The sequence below is a fragment of the Pleurodeles waltl genome, chromosome 6 (assembly GCF_031143425.1).
Source record: "Pleurodeles waltl isolate 20211129_DDA chromosome 6, aPleWal1.hap1.20221129, whole genome shotgun sequence".
In the NCBI taxonomy this organism is placed as follows: Eukaryota; Metazoa; Chordata; class Amphibia; order Caudata; family Salamandridae; genus Pleurodeles; species Pleurodeles waltl.
This window is the reverse complement of record NC_090445.1, coordinates 468,954,543-468,978,236: the sequence shown is the minus strand read 5'-3', so window position 1 is coordinate 468,978,236 and position 23,694 is coordinate 468,954,543. Positions and strand designations below refer to the sequence as shown.

General features: G+C 46.8%; 1 long non-coding RNA gene across 5 annotated transcripts in view; it reads left to right on the top strand.

Moving 5' to 3' along the window:
* LOC138299907 (uncharacterized) overlaps positions 1–23,694 on the top strand; it is a 770,123-nt gene that overhangs the window by 112,751 nt on the left and 633,678 nt on the right. For 4 of the 5 annotated variants that reach the window (XR_011204848.1, XR_011204851.1, XR_011204849.1 and 1 more), the window contains exon 5: positions 769–1,037. The exons of the other annotated variant lie outside the window; for it this stretch is intronic. This is a non-coding gene — a long non-coding RNA (uncharacterized lncRNA). The remainder of the gene's footprint in view (positions 1–768; positions 1,038–23,694) is intronic. 5 annotated transcript variants of the gene reach the window in all.

The following is a 23,694-nucleotide window of genomic DNA, read 5'->3' as shown; positions in this document are numbered from 1 at the left end:
CTAACAACTATATATTTAATTAGACAAACAGCAGGCCCCTTACTTCCAGTGGCCAGTAGACACTGTACCACAAGTATACGTGAAAATAGTACAGCCTATGTCAAAATGAGTGCAACAAGAATCTTCACAGTTGTTGAGTTATCCGATGCTATTCTGCCAAGTGAAATTACATCCCATAATTTGAAATAAGAGTATCTGTATGTTTCAAACATGTCATGGTGCCACATTTGGGGAAAGGTATTTCCTGTGCTGTAAATCTAAATGACACAGGCTCTTAATCATCTATACAAGTATGTCCCATTACTACACACACTTGTTCATGCGTCATTCAACACCATGCTCTCACTGACACATGGCAGCCCTTCCATAATGCCCTTAGTCACTGTATGTGATGCAAACCATAGTACCTGGCTCTTTAAAGATTAGGGAAGAAGCCAGTGTAGCTGTCCATGGGGTTATATGAAAGTAATGTACAGGTTGTTTGTCATTTAGTGTCGCACAATGGGATTGACTCTCCCTACAGGAAAGGTATCCTAGCCCTGGCCTATAGAATGTTTGTTGCCTGGATTGGTAAGGCGAGGAGCTATAAAGTGTTGAGGGTACTCAACAGATCACTGCCAATGAGTATTTCCTAAGAAATATAAATGTTTTAAAAACATGTATACTTGCTGTTTTGGGAATGCATGTGAGAGATACAACAAAAGTGTCACTTCTGACAAACAAAACCACTCAAAACATCTTTTGTTGTTTTTTTCCTCATCTATACAGATTAACGCCCATCAAAAGGAGGACATATAAAAGGCCATTGCAAAGAAGGTGTGGACCCTGGGGGTCCATACACGGGATAGCTTGCATTGCAGGAAGAGGTGAGAGGACCTCCGATGCTGGACCAGAAAGTCAACCCAAGAGCAGCTCACCCAGGCCTCCTAACGAGGCAATCGTGTGCTTCACCCTGACCCACCTAATGGCCCTCATCCTTGCGGTTGCCTACCTGGAGTTTGTTGGGCATTTGAGGGTCCAACAGCAGCATCAAGAGGGTGAGTTATTCTATGTAGGTATTATTTTTTAACCTTTTTAATTTGCAGCAATGTTGGTTAGATTCAACATAACAGTTGACACACAACCAGCACAACCCTATTACTGCTGACATGGCATAGTAAGCACTTATGATACAATATTTTCCATTGGTAAGTTGGTGCAATGACAATATATCACGAGCATCTGCTCCACAAGTACTGGAAACATTTGTACAACTGCATCATTCCTTATCTGAAATATGTTATACAAATATTTCAACAGCAAGATTCAAGTTAGTTCTTGTAGCCAGCAGAAGTTTGTCTTGAAGCCATAGTCCTTCACAAATGCGCCTGTAAGCCAGTCTTTGTCAACCAACATGAGTTCTTAAGCCAAACTGTATTCAGTGAAACAGACAAGAATATTTCCACTTTAGTGATGGAGTTATACGTACCCCAAATGACATTTAAGTGTCATTAGTTTTGTCCAGCTGATGGTGAGAAAAGTGATACTTAAAAGAACATTTGTAGATGGAAGGGTTCCTTAAATAGATGTTGGAGTATCCCATCTGGATATGTCAATATCGGGCACAAAACATAACTCTTTTGTATATGTGGCTATGTTTTTTTCTGTACTATAGTAGGTTAGGAATGAGTATTTACTCATGCTGTTGAGGCCATTTGTCATGTAGGAAAATAAAAGTGGATGGGAGACAAAAGACATACTTGATATGGGATCTACCATGGGGAATTTCTAGACTGTGAGCAAATGGTTTGTGAAATTTGTCCCTTCATGCATGAGTTACTGTTGAAAAAGAAGCCACGTTTGAGAGCCTTGAAGCTGGTTTAATATGTAGACTTGGCAAATGTGTTATGAGCAAAGTTCATGCTCCATCCTATGTACACAGATGCACTCAAAGTGTTGTATCTGTGTTTTAAGCATCATGTGGGCAAGCCGAAGACGATAGCGGGCACGTTGGCAGGGAAGAAGCTGGGGATGTGGTACCGGTGCAGACACCACCGACACAGAGGGACCCAGCGCCACGGAGGGTAAGGGGACTGGCACGGAGGTCACCAGCTACTCAACATCTTCTTCAGAGGCCTCCACAGAAGACTAGTCCGTAGTGGTGGTGGACCTTAGTGCGACAATTCCAACTGCATTGTTGTCCGCCACCCACGTTTCCATCTCTACCCTCACTTTTGCTCCCCCTCCAGTTGGCCATAGCTGCCCCCCCCCCCCCCCCCCCCCCCCCAAAAGGGTGGCATCACCGTTCCTGCATGCACCTTCCTCCTGCTTCTTTTCCCAGGCTGCACTCAGTGAGGAAGCTTTTGACCTATTGCTGACTATCTCTGTAGGTCAGGTTGCACTACTGAATGCCAACCAGGGGCCTTGTGGGCAGATGACACAGATGCTAGCTTACTGTGATGGCATTCACAGTGCCATGTCTGGCCTACAGAGGTCATTCTAGGGTCTGGCCTTCTCATTGGCTGCAGTCTCCCATCCTTCCCAACCTTATTCCACATCTCCTACCCCTTCCCCATCCCAAAGCCATCTTCCCTATCCACAGCACACTCACACATTTGTATGCACCCACTCAAACACACAGAAGCAGCACATCCACACATAAACATAGCAAGAAACAGACACATACACTCCCAAACATACAACACCACACCACTACCACCACAAACATACCCACAGACACAACACCCACCATGACACAATCATCCACACCCACTATCCCACCTGGAGAGATGGCAGCCCACTATGACACAAACATCCATTCCCATCACTACACAGCCATACCCACCACCGCAATACACGAAGACACAATACCCACCACACAAACATCCACACCCACCACCACACACACATGCACCAGCACATCCACAGTCACCCCAACCTCACACGGCACCTCCACAGCACACCCATCCATACACACACATTGCACATTAAACACACTGTACACAAACACCCACACTCACCCATGCAACAGACCCCTAGTAGGAGACTCAAACCAACAAATACACCAGACCCACAGGCACCGATACCATCAACAGACACATACATCAGACACTAACACTGCCTGTACCTCCCAAACCAAACTCCTTGCCAACCACCCTACCCATTTTCCTAAGGAAGACCTTCTTTTTGCCCTGGCCCTGACCCCTTCCACATGCCAAACCACCCCTCCGCAATGTCTTTCCACCCTTTCAACATCCCAAACCACCCCTCCCACATCCCAAACCACCAGTCCCAAACATTTTTCCACACCTTTCACACCCCAGCCCACATTTTCCATGTCACACCCTTACAAACCCATACCCACCCCCCCAAATCCAAACCTCTATTCCCCCCCGCCCCCCCTCCCCCCTCAAGTAAGATTATTGAGGTGCCTGCTTTGTGCTCAATAAATCCCCATTCTTAAGGAGCTTGTGCCTGACAGTGCAATTGGGTAGGAAGTTCACGGCTTGAAGGCCACATGTCAAATTTTGGACAATTTGGACACTGGTTGTTGCTAAAAAAATATGATACAATCAGAGAAGTATCTCGTGATAATATTAACATTCATTTAATTTTGAATACCTTTGTCTTGTCCTTATTGTTTTATTGTTAATAATTGTTTGCTGAAATTATTTCTGCTAATGTCTTCCATGCACTTACTCTCATTTGTAAAAGTGAGAAACACAGGTTTTAATTCTTAGATATCTTTGTAATGTATACATTAGTCTTGTTCAGTTGTGATGGACATGTTCATTTTGGTGCAAACTTTTATCACGTTACTGGACATGTGCACCACAATTATGTGTTTCTGTTTTTATTACTGGAGAATTAATGTGTGTTTTTTTTTTTTTAACACGATGTGTGTGTACACAGGGAACCTGACACTTAAAAGATAATGACATCTAAAGTTTGGCATACATTGCACAAACCCAAAGGGCCATGTGACCTTCACACATCTCTGACATGTTTGCAGTTTATAAACATGGTTGTACTTTCTGTGTACACCCACTTGTAACATTTTGTTGTGCCATTACTACTACATTATCAAGGAATTATGTAGTTCCTATTGGGTATACTGTTTGTGCTTATGATAGTTTAGGGAAAATTATTACATACACCTGTATAGACACATTTCGAGTTGGCGTTGATATTACATTTTGTGTAGGCGTCCATTGCCATGAAAGCAATTCGTAACAGATTGGTGAGTTTTTCTGATATAACAAGGTGTGTTTTTCAACATGAGAAAGCAAGGGTGTATACAGTTGAACTGTGAGACTAGGCCATGCTGCAGAGCATTCTCATTTCTGCGCCAAAAAATAAACTTCTTTACTTTAGTAGTCAATAGGACTCCTCATGACATTCACCATATGCACATAATATCCCACCATCTTCTGATGTTTGTTTCTGTCATCAGCTATTGAAAGTACTTTATCAGAAAATTTAAAGGGGTTACAAGATACAAAATCAAATTCAACTTTGTAAAGCACGAACATCAACATTGAAGAAGGACTACACTTTAGATTGGATGAACAAGTGCTTGTTTTCTTTTTTCCTTTTTCTTTCTATAATGAGAAATTTTGCAAGCATTCACCCATAGGTGGAGACCAGATTGCATAGCAATCTATCAAAGTTATTGTTTTTGTGGAGTAGTTGTAGTTTTTAGTTAGAGGGACCTTTCAGTTTAGGTCTGACCTCAGTGTCTTTGCCTTAATATCTGTTAAGGCCAACTTGCACACTTGATTTCAAGTGTGCAACAAAAGCATTTGATATAGATATAGAAATAGATTTTAAAATATTTTGGGGTTGTTTGGGGTTGAAAAGTTGACTGATAGAATTATAATTAATCCTTTGAAGAGATTTTCAAATCTTACGCCATGCTTAATAGCCAATTCTATGTTAGCATACACAACAGTAGGAAGTTGACAAACAAGATGATGGACAGGAAACCAAAGAACTAGACTAAAAGCATGAAGGGAAATAACTCCTCTGGGAGTACCATACAGCTTATTTCTCCAGAGCATGCTCAGGAGGTTTCTCCTAGTTAACTTTCTCCATCTTACGGTTTTTCCAACTATCAAGCTGTGTTTAAAGAGATCAGCAGGCAAAAATATACCCTGATTCTGAGTTTAGTCTGAGGAGTAGGTGCTAGTTATCTCACATAACAAAATCAAATTCCATGGGGATTGGAATTTGTTGGGTGCAATAAATAGTACCATTTTGAGTTTTGGTATATAGCATGAAACTTTTCTTACTTAAACAGCATATTGTTCTGTCCTGTTATATTTTGACAGATTTGGCCTAATGCAATTTAATATAGGTTGAAATATTTAATATTTAACACACCTGGTAATTGTTGGGTTTGGTATATACCACCAAATTCAGAATTCCACTCTCCTGCACGGAAATCCAGTTTCTTCTATGGTTTCTGTTTGCTTGTTGTAACTCAAGAGACTGCCCAAGATTATACTTTACCTATTTTAGTACTCTTGAGCTCCAGATGGATTACAAAAATGTCCTTTTCTCATGTCTTATACGCCAATCCGTTTTAAATGCTCCCAGATTCAGCTATGCTGCTCCAGTTTAACCAAACCTCAGTGAATCTTTCTCTGGCCATAATTTCTGTTAAGGCACTCCATATGGTGTATTTTTAAGGTCCTGTAGTAAACAACCCATCGCCATGTCACCGAAATTGAAGATGCAGTAAGGCAGATAACCTGGCTAAATGGAAAAGTGAGAATTTGTCCTTCACCAGAACTTTTCAGAGTTTTCATCTAATGTTCTTCACCTTTTGCTTCATCAACTGCAATATGGCTATGAGAAATAACAGAAAAACCATGGATTGACCTGGTTGGTGGGCCATTTTTCTGCCTTGTTTACAAAGTTAGATACTGTGACAAATTCACTGTGTGACTCAAGTGTTTCAGAAGACCCCTCTGGTTCTGAGGATTTTCATTACATGCCTCCTCGGCAACATAGTGAAAAACTAGGGCGGGGTGATTAAAGGCCCAAGTTTAGTGTGAGTTGTGAATTAATAGGTTAGAACCTGCCAGAGGACTCCTGTGAGGTGAAAAATGAGAACTGTGAGGTAGATGGCATTCTTCAGATGAAGCGTAACCACACAATCTGTTTTCTAGAGGACATCAGTCAAATCATGAATGTCTCCTATCATAAAATGCTGATCAACCACATGTTTTTTTGTTGTAATTATTTTATTAGCAACAATGCAAAAATGGTACAGAGCAAAGAAGGCAGGACAGAGTCCCCCATATCAATTTGTAAATCGTACAAACTGCAGTTCATGGGAGACAGGATGGACTAAGCAAGATCAATCGTAGTCCTGTGCACTCTAAAGGACGGTAATAACTAATGAACTGAAAAGCTGGAGAGAGACAGCAGTAGGGAAACAGTAGAGCAAGAAGGAGGGGGGAGCAGAGGGTGGTGGGGGGGGGGAAGGGATGCAGGCTGAGGGGCAAGTCTTTAGGGCGCGGCAGGTGCTGATGAATGTAGGGGTGTTGCAGTGGTGTACCTGTACAGTGGCATCGGAGGGGTGTATGTTAAAGATTTCGGCAGCTAAGCAGCACAATTTTCATTTGTGGTGGGAAAAAAAATAATCATAGGTGAGGGTAGGTATGGGGAAGGGAAGGAGGGATGGGAAAAGGTAGAGGCTAGAAGCTAAGAGCTAGAGGTTAGAAGCTGGCGTCCAAGGGAACAAAGACAATAGGGGGAGGGGATAGGGTATGGGGGGGGTAGGAGGGGTGTGTGGTGGGGATGGGAAAGCAGTGAACAGATGTGTAGAAGTACGTGTTAGCGGGGGTGGAGGCGGGAGGAATGCTGTTATGGGGTTGCTAACAAAAGGATGGGGAGGGCAGGTAGTAGGTAGCAAAGGGGGTTATCAACGGACCAGTGGTGGTGGGGGGTCTGTAAGAAAGGGAGCCCACACCTGATGAAAGAGGGCAGCCTGGTCCTGGAGATTATAGAGGATTCACTCATGTGCGCCTATACGAGTCATTGTCGATATCCACTCTTCCGGGGTGGGGGGGTCCACTGTTCTCCAATGGCGGAGGATACAAATTTTCGCAGTGGATAGCGCCGTATGCAGCAGTCTCTGGAGAGGTAGTGATAAGGCTGGGAGGTTATCCATATCGTGTAGTATGGCAAGAGAGGGAGGCAATGGTGTTGGGAGCAATATTGAGGTAGACAAAGTGAGTCCTGCAGCTTCCCACCGGGGCTGGATCGATGGGCATCCAATGAGAATATGGACAGCGCCAGGATGCCGCATGCGGGAGGAGCCCTGCCCTATGTAACCTCACCTGAGTCCAGTACCAGTCGTGGATGATCTTGTAGAGGCAGAATTTTAAGCGAGCTTCACGGGTGCCCCTGTCGAGTGCTTCCAGTAGGTCTATCCAGTCCTCTGCCATTACAGGCGTATGTTTCCCAGGAGGGGCTGTGAGTATTTGACGCATGATGACCTCGTAGAGGCCTGCCATGACACCTTTGTGCTTCCCCCATGTCTGAAGATAGATCACCACGGGTGAAGGTTGAAGTCCCCAGCAGATGATGTCCGTATTGTGCTGCAGGCAGTGCTTGAGTTGCAAGTATCGCCATTCCTGATGTGGGTGGAGATTAAAGTCCTCTTGCAATGTGGCAAAGGATTTGATCGTTCCGTCTTGTGGGATCTGGGCCAAATGGACGATGCCAGCATCCCTCCAATGCAGCCAATTAAAAACCTTCCCTCCTATATGCAAGCTATCGTTGTTCCACATTGGGGCCTGGGCGTGTAGGAAAGGATAAACTCCAAATAGGTGGTGAGCTCTCCTCCACGCCGCACATGGTGCCTTCAAAATCAGATTCATGGTTTTGGGGGAGGGGAGATAGAGCAGTAAAGTCCACTGAGGCCTCCACCGTGTGAGAGCATCACTTCTCTTGCAATGTGGCAGAGGATTTGATCGCTCTGTCTTGTGGGTTCTGGGCCAAATGGACGATGCCAGCGTCCCTCCAATGCAGCCAATTAAGGGGGATAGAGCAGTAAAGTCCACCGAGGTCTCCACCGTGTGAGAGCATCACTCTCTCCGCTGTTACCCACTGGGGCAACTTCGTCAGTCCAGACAATAGATTGGCCAATTGTGACAAATGCAAAGCCAGGGCATAATGTTCCACCGAGGGGAGTCCCATTCCCCCCGTTGGAGCGGTGCACCATTAAATTTAGCTGGTGCGAGACGTGGGCGCATTGAGCCCCACACAAAGGTTCTAATTGCATCTATGGTTTGTAACATGGAGGGAGGCACTTGGAGAGACAGAAGGCCTAAAACATAGGTGAAACGTGGCATCGTAACCATTCTCACCGCCTGCACCCTTCCCCACATGGAAAGGCCTAGGTGGGTCCATTTATCAAAGTCCAGCCTCATTTTCGTAATAAGAGGGGTATGGTTGTCTGTCACCAGTCGGTTAACCAGTATTCCCAGGTATTTAAGGTGCTTTGGAGTCCATCAAATAAAAAACCGTGGCTATCAGCCTTTGTTGTCACCTGCAAGAGGGTAAGGGCCTTGCTTTTCTCCCAGTTTACCCGGTAGCCGGATATAGGTGCAAAGTCATCCATGATCCCCAGCAGAGCAGGCAGGGAACCTTTGAGATCGGTTACGGTGATGAGTACGTCATAAGCATAGAGAGAGATTTTGGAGATCCCGTCCGGTAAGGTTAGACCCCGTATCGAGGGAGAGGCGCGGATAGCGGCCGCAAGCGGTTCCATAGCAAGCAAGAACAAAAGCGTTGTTAGGGGGCATACCTGTCAGGTCCCTCTGCGAATGGGGAAAGGGTCAGAGAGGCCCCACAATTAACTCGCGCTGTGGGGTGATTGTATAATAGGCGGACCTTAGAAATGAACTGGCCGAATTTTATCAGGGTCACGAAGTATGCCCATTCTATGCGGTCAAATGGTTTCTCAGCATCCAGGGATAGGCCCGAGCACCTTCCGGTGTGTTCCTAGATTCCCATAGGGTGAGGCAGAGGGTACGCGGGTGATTTCTGGAGGTGCGACCCAGCACAAACCCCACTTGAGTATGATGGATCAGGGAGGGTATGGCATTGCGCAATCAGTTCGCTAAGACGCTGGCCAGAATCTTGCTATCCCTGTTCAGGAAGGAGATGGGTCGATAACTACTGCAAAGTAGGGGGTCACGTCCTGGTTTCGGTATAACTGCTATTGTGGTAGTGTTAGAGATCATGCCCAGGGAGACTGGCCAGCAGGCCTCATCCAATGCTCCATGGAGGACATCAACCATCTCCTCTCCTGCCCACTTATAAAATTCTGCAACAAATCCATCCTCACCGGGTGATTTGTGGTACGGGAGGTCAGAGATGACCTGCGCTATCTCCAGCCAGCTGATATCCCCTTCCTGCAGGGTGTGGCCGTCTTCAGAGAGAGAGGGTAGTGTTACGCCGGCCAGGAAGGCTTCAGTTTGTTCCGGCATGGAGGTTGATTTGTGGTGTACAGTTGTTGGTAGAAGGACGCAAATTCGTTGACTATGTCCTGAGGACGTGTGAGTGTTGTTCCTGTGCGGGCGGTAAGGGCCGGTATGGCTGGGGCTGCCATTCTCTAATGGAGTTGCGCTGCCAGCAGTCTGCCTGCTTTTTCCCCTTGCTCATAATGTCTACCCTGTATGCATTGCAACGCGTACATGGCCTGTGAGGTATATAGATCACTTAAGGCCATGCGAGCGCGTTCCAAGCTTCTACGCACGGGGCGGGATGGTGGATCCGTGTATTGCCTCGTCAGTTGCCTTATAACAGCTTCCTGAGTCGCTTACTTTGCTCTCCTGTCTTTGTTCGACAGCGCTCCGTCTCTCATCATATGTCCACGTATGGTTGCTTTGGCCGCTGCCCACAGGATCCTCATAGAGTCGGTGGAGCCTAAGTTACTCTGGACATATGCGGACGCATGGGCCGCCTTACCTTGCAGGGAGCAATAGTGGTGAGCTGCATGTCTCCAGGGCTTGCGGCCTGGGGACATTAGGCCCCTTTGGACAGCTAGTTGTGTTGGTGAGTGGTCCGAGAGTCCTCTTTCCAGTATCCGAGACATGCAACACTAAGCTGTGGGAGATGAGAAAATAGTCTAGTCAGGATTGTGTTCCATGTACCGGTGACAGAAAGGTATAATCTCTGTCGGTCTGGTTTGTTAATCTCCAGTAATCTACCAAACATTATCCTGCATCACATCAGACTGGAGGGCTCTGTCTCCATTATTGGCCACATCTAGGGGGCTAGTCCTGTCTAGTGCCACGTCTCTAGCCAGGTTCCAGTCTCCCCCTTTGGCATATTGGGTAGCTCCTATTTCCGACAAGAGGCGGTTGATTTGTAGAAAGAACAGGCGCATTGATGAATCCCACCCATATTAAGGAGTCACGAGCCTTAGTTTGGTGAACACGTAGCGGCCCTCCAGATCCACCGATGAGTTAGTGAGAGTGAAAGGTATGCTCTTCCGTAAGAGTATCGCAATGCCACATTTCCTTGGGACGCCTCCGTCCTGGTCTCTGGGAGTGGGGCTGCAACTGAATAACGCTGTTCCTATCTAATCACGGTGCAGCTTAGCAGATTCTGCTCTGTCAAGGTGTGTCTCTTGTAACAGAGTTGTGTCTGCCCGTTTCAAGTGAAGGTATGAGAGTATCTTCTTGCGCTTTATGAAGTGGGTCAGGCCGTTGACCTTCCAGGATAGGATCCGCAGTGGGGCAGACTGGGCCGGGCTGGCTAGCCATGGTAGGGTTAGGTAATGGATGTGGAGCTGGGCAGCAGTGGGGGCAGTGTGGCTGTATGCGAGGAAGGGTGGGGGTCAATACAAGAGCAATCGAAAAGGCTTGGATACAGGGAGTGTGGAACGGGGGGGAGAGAGTTGGAGGGGGTGACGGGGGGTGTCAGTAACTGGTATAAAGGGCGGACCAGGGCAGAAGGTGGGACGGTGTGGGGGGGCTGGGGGGGACACAAGTAGAGGGAGGAGGTGAGGCAGAGGAGGGGAGATCAGAAGGTGGAGGGGAATACAAAGAGAGAGACCAAGGGAGAGATAAGTAGGAAAGTAGGTGGGGAGGGAGAGAAGAAGAGTAAAGGAGTTGGGGGGGGGAGGCCCAAAGGTGTTAGGGGCAAATGAAAAAAACAGGAAGGTAACAATACAAATCCCAAACCAGAGGATCAAGGAAAAGGAATTAAAATAAAAAAGGAGGGGGAGGGGAATGGGACAGAACACGATAGCTCCGCTTGTTGGTAACTGTAGTCTGCGGGTCTAAACCTAAGGCTACGGATCTCCTAGCCCTGGTCAGTGGGCCTCCAGCCGGGGGAGGCGGGGTGCGTATGATGTTCCAGGAAAGTTGTCGTCCCCTCTATTCAGCGGTATCAGTAATAGTGCCCGGCAGTAGAGCTCACGCAAAGGGCTAGAGAGATGTTACTGTATGTGTAGTGCATTGTAATTAGTCAATGCTGTAGAAGTAGTGGGGCGCATGAATGCAGTGGCGGTGGGATAGTATGATGAGGAAAGTAAGATGCTGGCAAGGAAGGGGAGGAGGGGGAGTAGAGTACATCTTGACGACCCAGCAATCGGGATCCCCTCTCCTAGGGGCTTGTCAAGTCCCAAGGGCAGGGCAGAGGTCTCAATACCTTGCAGTGGTAGCGGGGCCCAGGTGGATAACATTGCGGCCGTGCGAGAGTTGGGTCATTGACACGATGAGTGTAGGGGGGAGATGGTAGGGGAGGAGAGTGTAATTGGATTTGCTGAGATGCGTGAAATAGCCTTATTTGGTGGAGGGGTGGGGGGGGGAAGGTGGCTTTCGGACGCTCACATAGTATAACAGTAGTGCTTGAAAAAACATCAAACAAACAATAGCAACTCTCAGTAACTGTCTGAGTTACAATTCAAGTAAATCGTGGGGGATCCACAGGGTCAACATGGGGTATGGGATGCAGGGTTCGCATAATCTGGCCAGGTTGCGGACCACAGGGTTGTCCGTTTGCCGTTTCCTGTAACCGTGTGAGAGTATATTGTGACCCTGGAACAAGAGAGGCAGAATATAAGTAGGAACAGTACTCATCTGTCCGTTGGTGCAGCAGAGAGTACGTTATACCACACGCAGGGTACCTGTGCTGCCAGCGGTAGTGTTGTTGTCACGCACTAATTGTTTCCGTTCTGAGGTGGGAGCTGTGGAGGGCTTGAGAGGGGAGCAAGATTTGTCTGCCACTTGTGTGTGCATTGCCACCGTGTGTAGTACCTGCCCTCTGTCGTCATAGTTCTTCGAGAGCCTCTCTAGGTCTCTTCCCCGGGGTGGGAAGTCTGAAGCACATCGTTACGGTCTCTCGGGGGCAGACTCCTGTGGTGATTGGATTGTAGTTGCCATAGACAACCTCTGGGGTTGGAATGATGTGGTTGTATCCATGGGGTGGGTTTGTAAGCTGTCGAGAAAAAGGTGCAGGTCCTTTGACACGTAGTTTTTAGTGATCCACATCCTCGCTGGTTCAAATAGACCAAATTTCACCTCCCAAGTGGCGTAAACGGGGTCAGAGGGCCAAGAATGCTTTCCTGCACTCACTGGTTTCTTTTGAGAAGTCTGCATTCATCCGGATCCTTTGTTTGTTCATCCGGAATGGGCCATGTGTGCGGGCCTTTTGTCGAGCCTGCGTCTGTCGCAATAGGCACGCTGTAATTGGTCGTGGGCGGTTGTCCCCGTCTAGCCATTTGGGGCCAAGTCTATGTGCTCTTCGAAACTCCAGGGGAGGGGGTCGAAAGTCAGACCAGTGAGCTTGGGTAAGGTCACCTTCAGGAAGGACTGGACGTCTACTCCTTCTACGTTTCTGGGTATCCAAGAAAGAGGACATTGTCCCTGCGACTCCTGTCCTCCAGGTCAATGAGCTTACTGCGGAGATGCAGGAGCTCTTGGTCTCTATCTGGGCGAAGACGGCCTGTGCCTCCACTGTCGTCACCCATTGCCCTAGACTCGTCACCTGTGATTGGAAGCCAGCAATATCCAGAGGCTTTGTTTCCTCCACCAGGGAGTCCATCATGCTGTCCATCCCTTCCAGTCTGCGGCCCACCGCTGATATCTCATGCAGGATGCTGTGAATGGTTGTGCCCTGCGCGTAGTCCGTCATGGTGCAGGGCTTCCCTGGCGGGTGCACTTTAGGTGCAGGAGGCGAAGTCCGGCAATGTTGTAGGGCTTCAGAGAAGAGCAGTTGTCTTGCTGGTTTGCCTGAGTGCTTGTTCGATGATCTGCCCCATGGCATTGCAGTGTTCGGGTGCAGATAGCGTGTGGTAAAGACTGGTAAGATGTAGTCCTCTCTTTGCGACCAGATATGACCAGTGAGCCGCCCCACTCCTTAATGGTGAACGCGTCGGGGGTGGGAGGAGAGTGTCTCCCTCTGTCAGGGCTGAGGTCCGAGGCTCCGGGAGGACATCGAGCTGTCCAGCTGTGGTCTCTTCTCACTAGTGGTAGGTCACGGCCTATCCGCCTTCATGGTCCAACATTCGCGCTCAGCTAGAAGTCCGGGGGCGGGAGGACCACTGTAGCGCTGGGCTCTGCCTCCTCTCATAGTAGGGAGGTGCCGTGTGCTGCCAGATTGCACCCCAGGTTCTCTCTTGACGCAGCAGGGTCCAGCATGAAGGCGCTAGGGCAGGTAATAAAGCCCGAGGACTAACCCTAGGTGTCTGAGGGTCTTTGTCGGGGCGAGCTCCCCACCTGAAATCATCCATGGTGTTGTTCTGGTCACCCTTAGTGTTTCAAGGTACAGTCCCCCTGGGAGGGGAAGAGGCGTGGAGCCAGACAGTGCCTCGGGTCTCTCTCTTGACGCAGCAGCGTCCAGCATGAAGGCGCTAGGGCAAGTAATAAAGCCCCGAGGACTAACCCTAACCCTAGGTGTCTGAGGGTCTTCTGTCGGGGCGTGCTCCCCACCTGAAGTCGTAAAGGGTGTTCTTCTTGTCCCCCTCAGCGTTTCAAGGTGCAGAGGTGTGGAGCCAGACAGTGCCTCAGGTCATCGCGGGTTACTCCGCTTTTGGCTTCCAGCTTGTAACAGTCCCCTCTATGGCAGAATCCGCCAGCTGCGATTTGTTTCTTCTTTTTTTTAAATTCTGCGCTACGGCGTAAACCACCAAGAGTCCAGGATGCATTAGTCCCTCAGAGAGGCTCTGTCTGAGGCAGGGCATTAGAGGGGGAGATGTAGTGGGATGATAGAGATGTAGTGGGGGAGCTTGGGGGCATCGGGGGCAGTCCCTCTGTGGGGTCCTTCCTCAGCGCGTACCTTTATAGAGGCTCGTCCCGAGCCGCTCTCTCAGCGCTGCTGCGTCGTGCTGGGCCAGGGACATGAGAGGCCACGGTCTGACACCAGGTCGCAGGCCTCTGTGATCACACTGCATGGACGTAGGGGATCGGGGCACTCCTACTCTTCGCCCTCGGTTTCAGCTGTACTCTGCGTATCCCCGGCGACTATGTGAGGGGGCGCATTGCATCCAGAGCGCCTCCCCACCCGGTCCAAGGCCCGCCACCGAGTGGAGCACCCACGCTAGGAGGCCATCTTCAACTGTGGCCACACCACGCCCCCCATCAACCACACGTTGATCTCCCCTAACATCATGTTAACAACCTTTTGTCCTTCTTGTAAAGATGTCCGATGAAATCCCTCAGGTGGCTGTCTCTGACAATTTCCTCTGTGTTCCTCTTCATCTGGTTGCTTTTGCTTATCCATTCCTTGTCAGTTCTTGCCCCCATGTGAATGAATAGCACCAAAATATACCCCAGTTTTAGATGGGAATATAGGCTCATGCTCTCCTTGGGTCCCAGCCTACTTCCCCCTTCACATCACCCTGAATAATGTGGAATGAGCTGTTCACTGGAATGTCTTTTGAGAAGGAGATGGCTACTAGGGTCTGTCAAGATCAATCTTCGGATTGGATTCCACCTCTAAGCTGCCTCTTCTTCATTTAGATACTCCTGTAGCTGCGGGGATTATTTTGGTGGGCTTGATGGACCCACTAGAGCACCAGTTATGACCGGCTACCGGCTGGAGGATGCAACATGCAGTTTGCATTTTATTTCAACTAAGGCTTCCTTGATCCATTTAAATATGTTCAGACGCTGAGGGGTTTCTCTCAAAGTGTCCCCCCTTAGCAATATGAATCTAAAGGCCCCTAGAAATTCATCCCTGTGGTGGAGGGGCTCTCCTTAAGAAGTTGCAGTAGATCTCTGTTCAGGTGCTTGAGGTCTTAGGACCGAGGAGTCCCGAGCCTCTAGGAGAGCACCATCTACTCATAGAAAACTGTGCTGGATTTAATTTCTATCCCATGCCATCAATCTTATTGGCTGTCTGTTATGTCTTAAATATATATGAAGGAAAACAAAAAAGCTATGCTTGGAATACTTGAATTAATCTCAGACACTGTTCTAGCTGTGATCCATTCCATTTTTTATGTGTCCTTCGTTCCTCACAAACTGCAGTCTCAAACACGATTCAGCCATATGCAAATTAGCGTTGGTGTTTCTCTAACAAGAACAGTCCAGCCCAAACTGCAATGCCACATACCCACAGAAATTGAATGCAAGTAATCACAGACACGTTTTGTTATATTTTGGCCTCATCAGTAGAGTGTAACTTGGAAGTCCTGTCTGGATTGTTTTGGTCCCACATGGAGTGAGTCTTCCTTGGCTTTTTGGGCTGGAATGTTGGTACTGGAACAGGAGCAAGAGAGATTGGCATACAGCTTGTCTCCATCTACAGTGGCTTAGTGGGTGAAAAACAATGGTGTGGTGTATGCAGTCGGATTGATGGCCTGCGGCCAAGACTAACTCAAGCACTCGTTCCATCAATTTATTTATTGCACTAGAAGTCATAAGTGTGATTGGTATACCCAGTAGTGCGTTCTGTGCTCATTAAGCCACTGGTTTCAGGCTGTGCCTCACTGACAGGGTCGAAACTGGTGTGATGTTGCTTGCGGTCCCATCTGAAAGATGACCTGGCCTTGAAGTTCAGGTTGGACATTTCCTGTTGGAGCACTGCCAAAATTAATTTGCATTGCTGGCCTTTGTCTAGAGTGGCTTAGTGGGTGAATAACTATTGTCTGGAGTGAGCTCACAATCTGTCACCAGATTAATTAAGGCATTCTTTTCCTCCCTTTGTTGATTTTGAAAAATCTATAAACCCTTCTGTTACCTGGGGTAGGCAGCAACTCACCGGAACTATCAAAGTATACAGACCATTGTTCAAGTGTTATTTAACACACCGGTGAGGGAGTACCACTGTCCCTTTTGAGGTTCTCAGACTTCATCCCACAGTCCTTGGGTATTCTCTACTACAGGTCTCCTCTTACGATAAGGTATGGCTGGGCAACTTCAGAGGCAGGAATCCAGTGGTTAAACAGACAGTAAGAAAGAGTGGCAGTGGAAACTCGTGATGGATGGTCCCTCCTTGTGCAAGAAAAGCTATTCTGCTCATCTTTTATCACAGTTGTTGGCAGGCAGAAGAGAACAGCGCACCCACAGACCATCTGCAGCTTAGGTGTTGCTGCCTTCTGGCTTCTTCTTTGTGTCTGTACCCCAGAAATGTTGGTAGTGAAGAGGAGCGAGGAAGACTGTGCAGGCTGGTCACACCTGGTGCCATGCAACTGTTAACCTCACCAAGTGGAAATCAGTTGGCTACTGTGGCAATGCCGTAAACTGCCAGTGAGTGTTTTTTTTTTTTTTCTATTAACAATTAAAGCCTTGTCTGTGGTGCTTGAATCAGTGAACTGATGGCTTGAGTTGAATCCCAGTCTTGTATATTACAAGCCAGCCCCATTTGGAACAAATTAAGTTAGGACAGCTGATTTCCTTTTCTTAATCGCTACAATAAACACAAGGACAAAAGCATTACCAAAACAAATCCTCTTATCTGGCCACTTAGTAGCGAAGAAAATGAGAATGTGGTCCTCTGCTGTGCTTTTGAATTCTGTTTAAGATGTGATTGGTGGAAGGTTACAACATGTTTCCTGTGCTTTTCATGGGAAACGTAGTTTTTTTTTTTTATCTATAAATGTATGCTTCTAGTGAATAAAGAAAGATAATTATTAATCTCACTCTCTACTATAGAATTTCCAACCATTTCCCATCATGTCAGAGTGTAACTAAAGACAAATGATTACTAGATGTTGTACAAGATTGGTATAATATTGGGTCTGCTTTTCTCAATCCAGCAGTCCACAAAAGGACCACTTATATACTAACCAACATAAGAAGTAGACACTCTTGTCTCAGAGGGCACCAAGTGTTTTCCAAAACAATGAACCAAAGGCATCTATTTCTAAGCTACGTCTTGGTAATGAAGAGACCCTAAATAGGAGTTTCTTTAATATCGAATCTCAGGATTGCAAACAACTCAGTCATCAAGTTCAGACTTGTGGCTCTTCACCAGATCTAGCCTCACCAAGGAGACTCTGTGTATGCCATAGATTTTAGATTTACCAGGCTCTCACTTAACATTCTGCTCTTTACACAACATGTGATTTCCTGAGCTGAAGGATTGGCAACCGCCATTACCAATAGAGTCATCCCTATGTTCCTAAAACCCCTGTGCACAATTAAAATTCATGGTGGTAGTAGTCTCCTGTCTGAGTAGTAGAATAATATTTACCATTACATAGCTTACTGTCACTCTCCTCTCCCATATACAAAAAATATGGAACCTATATAAGGAATTAACTGAGTTAATATTTTTGCAATGTTGCTACCTGGTGATATGTTCATTCTTATTGTAAACATTATGGTATAGTCATTGACTTCAGAACAGATGCTCTGGCGAGAAAAGGATATCTTGCATAATTTGCCTTGTGTACATCAGACTTTCTGTTTCCTTCTCCAAGTGTTGGGGTTGGACTTGATAGTTTACTACTCTTCAACATTGGATTGTTCATGAATTCTTATGTTCATTCCCTGTTGTTAGGCTAGAAATCCTGTATAGTAAATGGTAAAGCGTAGTTAATAAATACTCCATATTGAACTGGGTGCAGCCTATCACCTTATTTTGTATGTGCAGTACATCTTCCCTTTTTTATTTCCAAAATTCTGAATATGATCAACAATACCAGCCACAGATAAAAATACAATCCTTATTGTCATTTACTGACAGTATTTAGATTGGCATTTTCTGTCAGAGTGCAGGCTGAGTGTCCTGGCACAATCCTAAAATGCAAAAGTGGCATTGTTGCTTGCTAGTCACAACCAGCCTGCTACCACCAGACAAGATTGTGGAACCCTGGGGTGAGAGTCTGTGCTCTGTGAGTTCAGAAAACAAAGCCCTTCCTGAGCAGAGGCTGTTACACCTCCTCCCCCAGGTATGTGTACTGTCCTGCCAGCGAGCTTCCAAGGGTTTACCGCCTTTGAAACTTGACAAACCCCACTTTTGGCAGGAGCAACGGCAGGAAAATGCACAAAGGACAGGAGGAGCTTGCACCACCGCTAAGGTGTTGCATGTGAGGTGAGCTCTCCATTTCATTATCCTCCATCTTGCATTGTAGGAAAATAGCCTATCATGGATAGGGAAGTGACCTCTGCCCACAGGAAGTGGTCACATAGTGGGTGTAGCCACCCTAAGGGGGATGACCCATTGGTCACTACTAGGGACTCCTCTAAATGCCCACTAAATGCAATATTCAGTGGGCACTCCCAGACCTGCATATCGCATTTCAAAGACACAGGAAGGCCAGCAACAGAGAAGACCCAAGGCTTGAGAACTGCATTCCTGCTAGACAAAGAAAAACCCGCCAAACACTGCCTGCTGCACCCTGCAATCGCCACTGAGGGGTTGCATGGCCAGCAGATGGACCCTTCAAAACTCTAGAGGACCTCCCCTCTTCTGAAAATCACCAAAGATCTCCCTCCAAAGTGAAGGCATCACTCCTTGCAACAAAGAAGCAAAGACCAATGAAGTCCATTTCACTTACCGGCCTCTGACTAAGGAACCAGACAAAGCAGCTGGACCAAATTCCACTCGACAGACCCAGAGGACAACTCTTGCAAGTGTGCCAAGTTTGGTGGCACTACGACCTCCAGTGTCTGAAGCGTGCAATAGCCCAGGGATACTGGACCCCCAATTTCAAACATAGAGAAGAAAAGCCCACTCTGGACTCTCAAAGGACGAGGAGCAAGCCCCAGTCGAGGGACTTCAGGCCAATTAAGAACCACCCCGAGAGTGGCCCTGTATTGTGTGGGAAATTTAAAAGAAACATTGAGGCACACTGTTGGGGAATAAATCGTATGAGCTTATGAAGGGCTTTGGATTTACAACTGAAGAGTACTGCAAAAATTTCAGGGAGGCTCAAAAAACCCAGAGCCACACTTGGGTAGAATTTGTGAATTATTCAGCAAAAATGCTGGGTGGTTGTTTAGCTGGTAACAAGGTACAAAACTATGAGGGACTCTATAACCTGTTCATGAAAGAGCATCTACCAAATAATTGTTCACTTTCTTTTCTGGGAAGAAGGCAGACTACTGGGTCAAGACAAGGGTGACCAAAACTACCACTGACTGGGGAGACCAAAAGAAAGAGGTCAAAAATCCCTCATCCCCCGAAGGCAAAGATGGGAGCCAGAATAAAAGAGTCTTCTCTAGGCCCCCAAATATTTGCACAGAAGGGTGGGCCCAGAGACCCCTCGCAGCAGTAGGAACTTTAATCCCAAAAAGGCTTTGTGCCATGACTGCAAGAATAGAGGGCACCAAACTGGAGGCCCTAGCTGTAAAAATAGGAACAAATGACTCTAACCAACCTGCAGTAAATGCAGTTGCTAATCTCCAGATGGAATCACAGTTGTGACCTGACCATGTCAGTGAACCCACGAAGGCAACACTAGTCACAGAGGGTGGGGTAGAATCATCCTGTGCTGCCTGGCCTTGTAATATGCAAAATACAGGCAGCACCCTTTGATAAATGGGGGGAAAAGTTGAAGCCCTGAGGGACACAGGAGCTAGTGTCACCATTGTGACCCAGCTCTTGGTCCACTCAAATCGGGTCCTGGTAGGTAAGTCTTATCCTCTCACCAGTGCTGACAGTGATACAATGTTACATCCCAAGGCTATGGTAACATTTGACTGGAGGGGAGTAGTTGGACAGAAGGAAGTGGTTGTGTCCCCATCCAACCTAGTAGATTGTCTGCTTGGCAATGACCTAGAGCATTTCCCATGGGCTGAAGTAGAACTGAAGACCCATGCAGCCATGCTTGGGATAGCTGAAAGGGCCTGTGTTAAGACTAGGGCCCATATTAAACTTCTGAGAAAAAGATGTGTTGGATCCTGAAATAATGGACCAACCTTCCAAGCGAAAAGGCAAGAAGACTGGGGTTCAAGTCAGAACCCCTCTTATCAGGAAGAGGACTTTTTATTCCCAGAGGCCAGGGACAAAGAACCTGTCCCAATCTTGAAAGCCTGACACAGCAAGCTGCACAGGAGGAAAAGGGAAGTGTCAGTGGTACCCACAGGGTTTATTAGGAGGATGGGATGTCTTACTTCCATGTCTGCATTTTGTCTACAAGGAAGAGCCACAAACGGGAATAGTATTCTCTACATTTGACATTTTTGTTTGGGCATCCTGTTAGGAAACCACTGAGTCTTGTAAGTCAAGGCTAGGAGAAAACTCTCAAAGAGCCCGAGCAAGTCATAGTGGACTATGTACTTGGCCTATGTTCAAGGTTGGCAGAGTACATGGAAAATCAAGCCAAAACCTGCAGGCCACTCAGGAGCTGCAAAAGCACTGGTATGACCAAAAAGCAGCTATGCTTGAATTCCAACCAGGGCAGAAAGTTGGGTGTTGGTTCCTAGGGCTCTCCAAGACAAGTGGCCTGGGCCGTATGCCATACTTTCAAGCACTAACCTGTTGGTCCCACAGAGACACAGTGTTGACCAAGCTGCTTGTTCCTAGTTCCACCTAAACCTTGTGTTCCTCCCACTTAAATACACATGATCATCACTGCAACGTCCCGGGGGAAAGGGGATGGATGAGAGAAGGAGAGAGACCCTAGAGTCGTGGGGCTGGACACCTTGTGATGGTCCTTGAAGAGTCAGAATTTCCTATGATAAATTGCACATCAGTCTAATAACTAATATATAAATAATATTTCATAACCCATGTATACTCTACTGTTAAACTATGATGTGTAAGCGAGATGTACCTGTTGGGGTCCCCTTTCCTGCTTTTGATGTCTGTCCCTCCCTCTAGGAATTTACAGAAATGATGTGGATTACCTGTAATTAAATAAGAGCCTTGAACCTCCTAAACTGTCTATAACTACTCCCACTGTGATCCCAGAATAGTCCCTCCTCAACTCAATTAGGCCTCCCTAGATGTTCCTTGACGTGCAGTGGATAGCTTGCGTGTTTCACCTTGATGAGATTTCCAAGATGCTGACTCACTCGATTCACAGACATTTACATAGGCAACATTAATAAGAACAAATTCTCAGGGAATTACATTCTCCAGATATTCATGGGTTCATTGTACTGTGCTAGTAGTGCGAGAAATGCAATACAGTGTTTAAATCACACTGAAAACATAGGGTTAATATGAAGGTCCATGTTGTATTAATGTGAAAACATAGGGTTAATCAATTGCGTTCAACTTCATGAACAACCAGCCTATCACTGTTACATCACAGCATAATTTTGAGCATGGCAAAGATAAGCTTCAACTTTGTTTAAGCGCCAGACACAGAATGTTCCCCATCACCAGCAACAATTTGAAATAATGCAAATGCCACTTTGAACTCAGTGATAATAATCGTATTCACAGTAATCGAACATTAGTGACTCCACTTTAAACACAGCTTTAGTAAACATAGTCACAGTATATCGTTTTCATAATTGTTCAATAGAAACTCCTTTCTGTGGTATAATGCAAGCAACTACAATACGTGTTATAGCATGACAAGTGGTGAACATCACAATGACCTTAAAACCCAAATATGTTCCCTGTTAGGCGCATCGCATCCTGAAACATTCGCTATTCAGGTTTTAAGTCAGCAAGTATCAAGTTTTAGCCATAAATGGTCTTAAATTGTGTGCAGCGCGTTAATACCTTTTTAAAGGTTATTTCCCTCGGTCTCTTCTTCTTCTTCCATAAGTGGCCTCCAAGATGCTGGACAAAACAGAATGTGAAGATCAAAAGTGTAGGAGCGGAGATTCCTTCTCTGCAGCTGGTGACCTTTACAGCAAGCAATTCACTCAGGCCAGGTGTGGTTTTAATATCTGCTGCATCCAGCAACACTCAGTCTGAGTCATAGGGAGCCACATCCAGTCTGAGTCATAGGGATGCTGAAGGATTGTGCAACACTTGTTCCCAAACAAGCATTGGTCTCTAACAAGCATTAGTTCCAACAAGAATTGGTCTCTGTAAACAAGGTTTGGTCCCTGCAAAGGATTTTTTAACTGGGGCATATCTGGGTTTGCAGCCCGAGACCTACTTGAAAAGAAAGGCAAGGTCACTGGCTTAGTTGACCTGGGCAGTTCCTGAAATCCCAAAAGAATAATTCATACCCACCGCCTACAACACTGCTATGATAGAGCAGATGTGGCCATACACATGGTTACAGATGAAGGGCAGGAAGAATAGAGTGAACCTCTCCCTGAGCTCCTCTCCAGTAACCCAAGATGGTTCTGTGGATGGAGTGGTCTTATAAGACACCCTCACAGAGCAACATCAGGCTGATTGCAGGCAAGTCCTCCACCAGTATACTGAGTTATTCTCATTGACCCCTGGTAAGACTGATTGGTGTAACCATGATGTGGACACTGGAGACAGATTGCCTCTCAAGAACATAATTTACAAACAGACCCTGTTGGGTCGGGCATCCAGACAGAAGTCAAGAAAATGTTGGATTTGGGTGTCATTGAACCTTCAGAGACCCCCTGGGCTAGCTCAGTAGTTTTAGTCTCCAAACCTTACTCCAGAGGTTCTGCGTTGATTACAGGAGCCTAATATGAGTAACTAAGACAGATGCACACCCAATTTCTAGAGCTAATGAGCTCATAGACAAGTAGCATCCAAATATAAAGTAGTTTTGATTTGACATTTGGGTACTGGCAGATTGGCCTGACACCAGGAGCTAAAAAGAGGTCTGCATTCTCAACTCCAAGTGGGCCTTATCAGTTTACTGTTATGCATTTTGGATTGAATGAAGAATGCCCCTGCCACTTTCCAAAGATTGGTGAACGAAGTCCTTGCTGGGCTGTAATCCTTTAGCACATCTTAATTGGATGACATAATTTTCTACAGTTCCACTTGATGCGATCATCTGACCAATGTAGGAAACGTCCTTGAAGCCCTGCAAAAGGCAGGCCAATAAGTGCCAGGTACAGCCGGATAAAGTTGTTTTCTTGGGCCACCTGGTAGGCGGAGGCCAAGTCCAACCCCTCCAACCCAAGACCATTCTGGCTTTGGAACCTCCCACAAACCAGACTCAGGTCAGGGCATTCATGGGCTTGGTTGGGTATTACAGAAGATTGGTGAAGGGTTATTGCACCATACAGCCCCCCCTCCCCCCCCCCACACACACAGACAGAATTAACCTCCAAGAAAATGCCCAAAAAGGTTAACTGAAAAGTGAGTTGTCAAAGTGTCTTTGCCAGTCTGAAGAATGCTATGTGCACTGCTCCAGTCCTACAAGCTCCAAACTACTCCAAGGCAGTTTATTGTCCA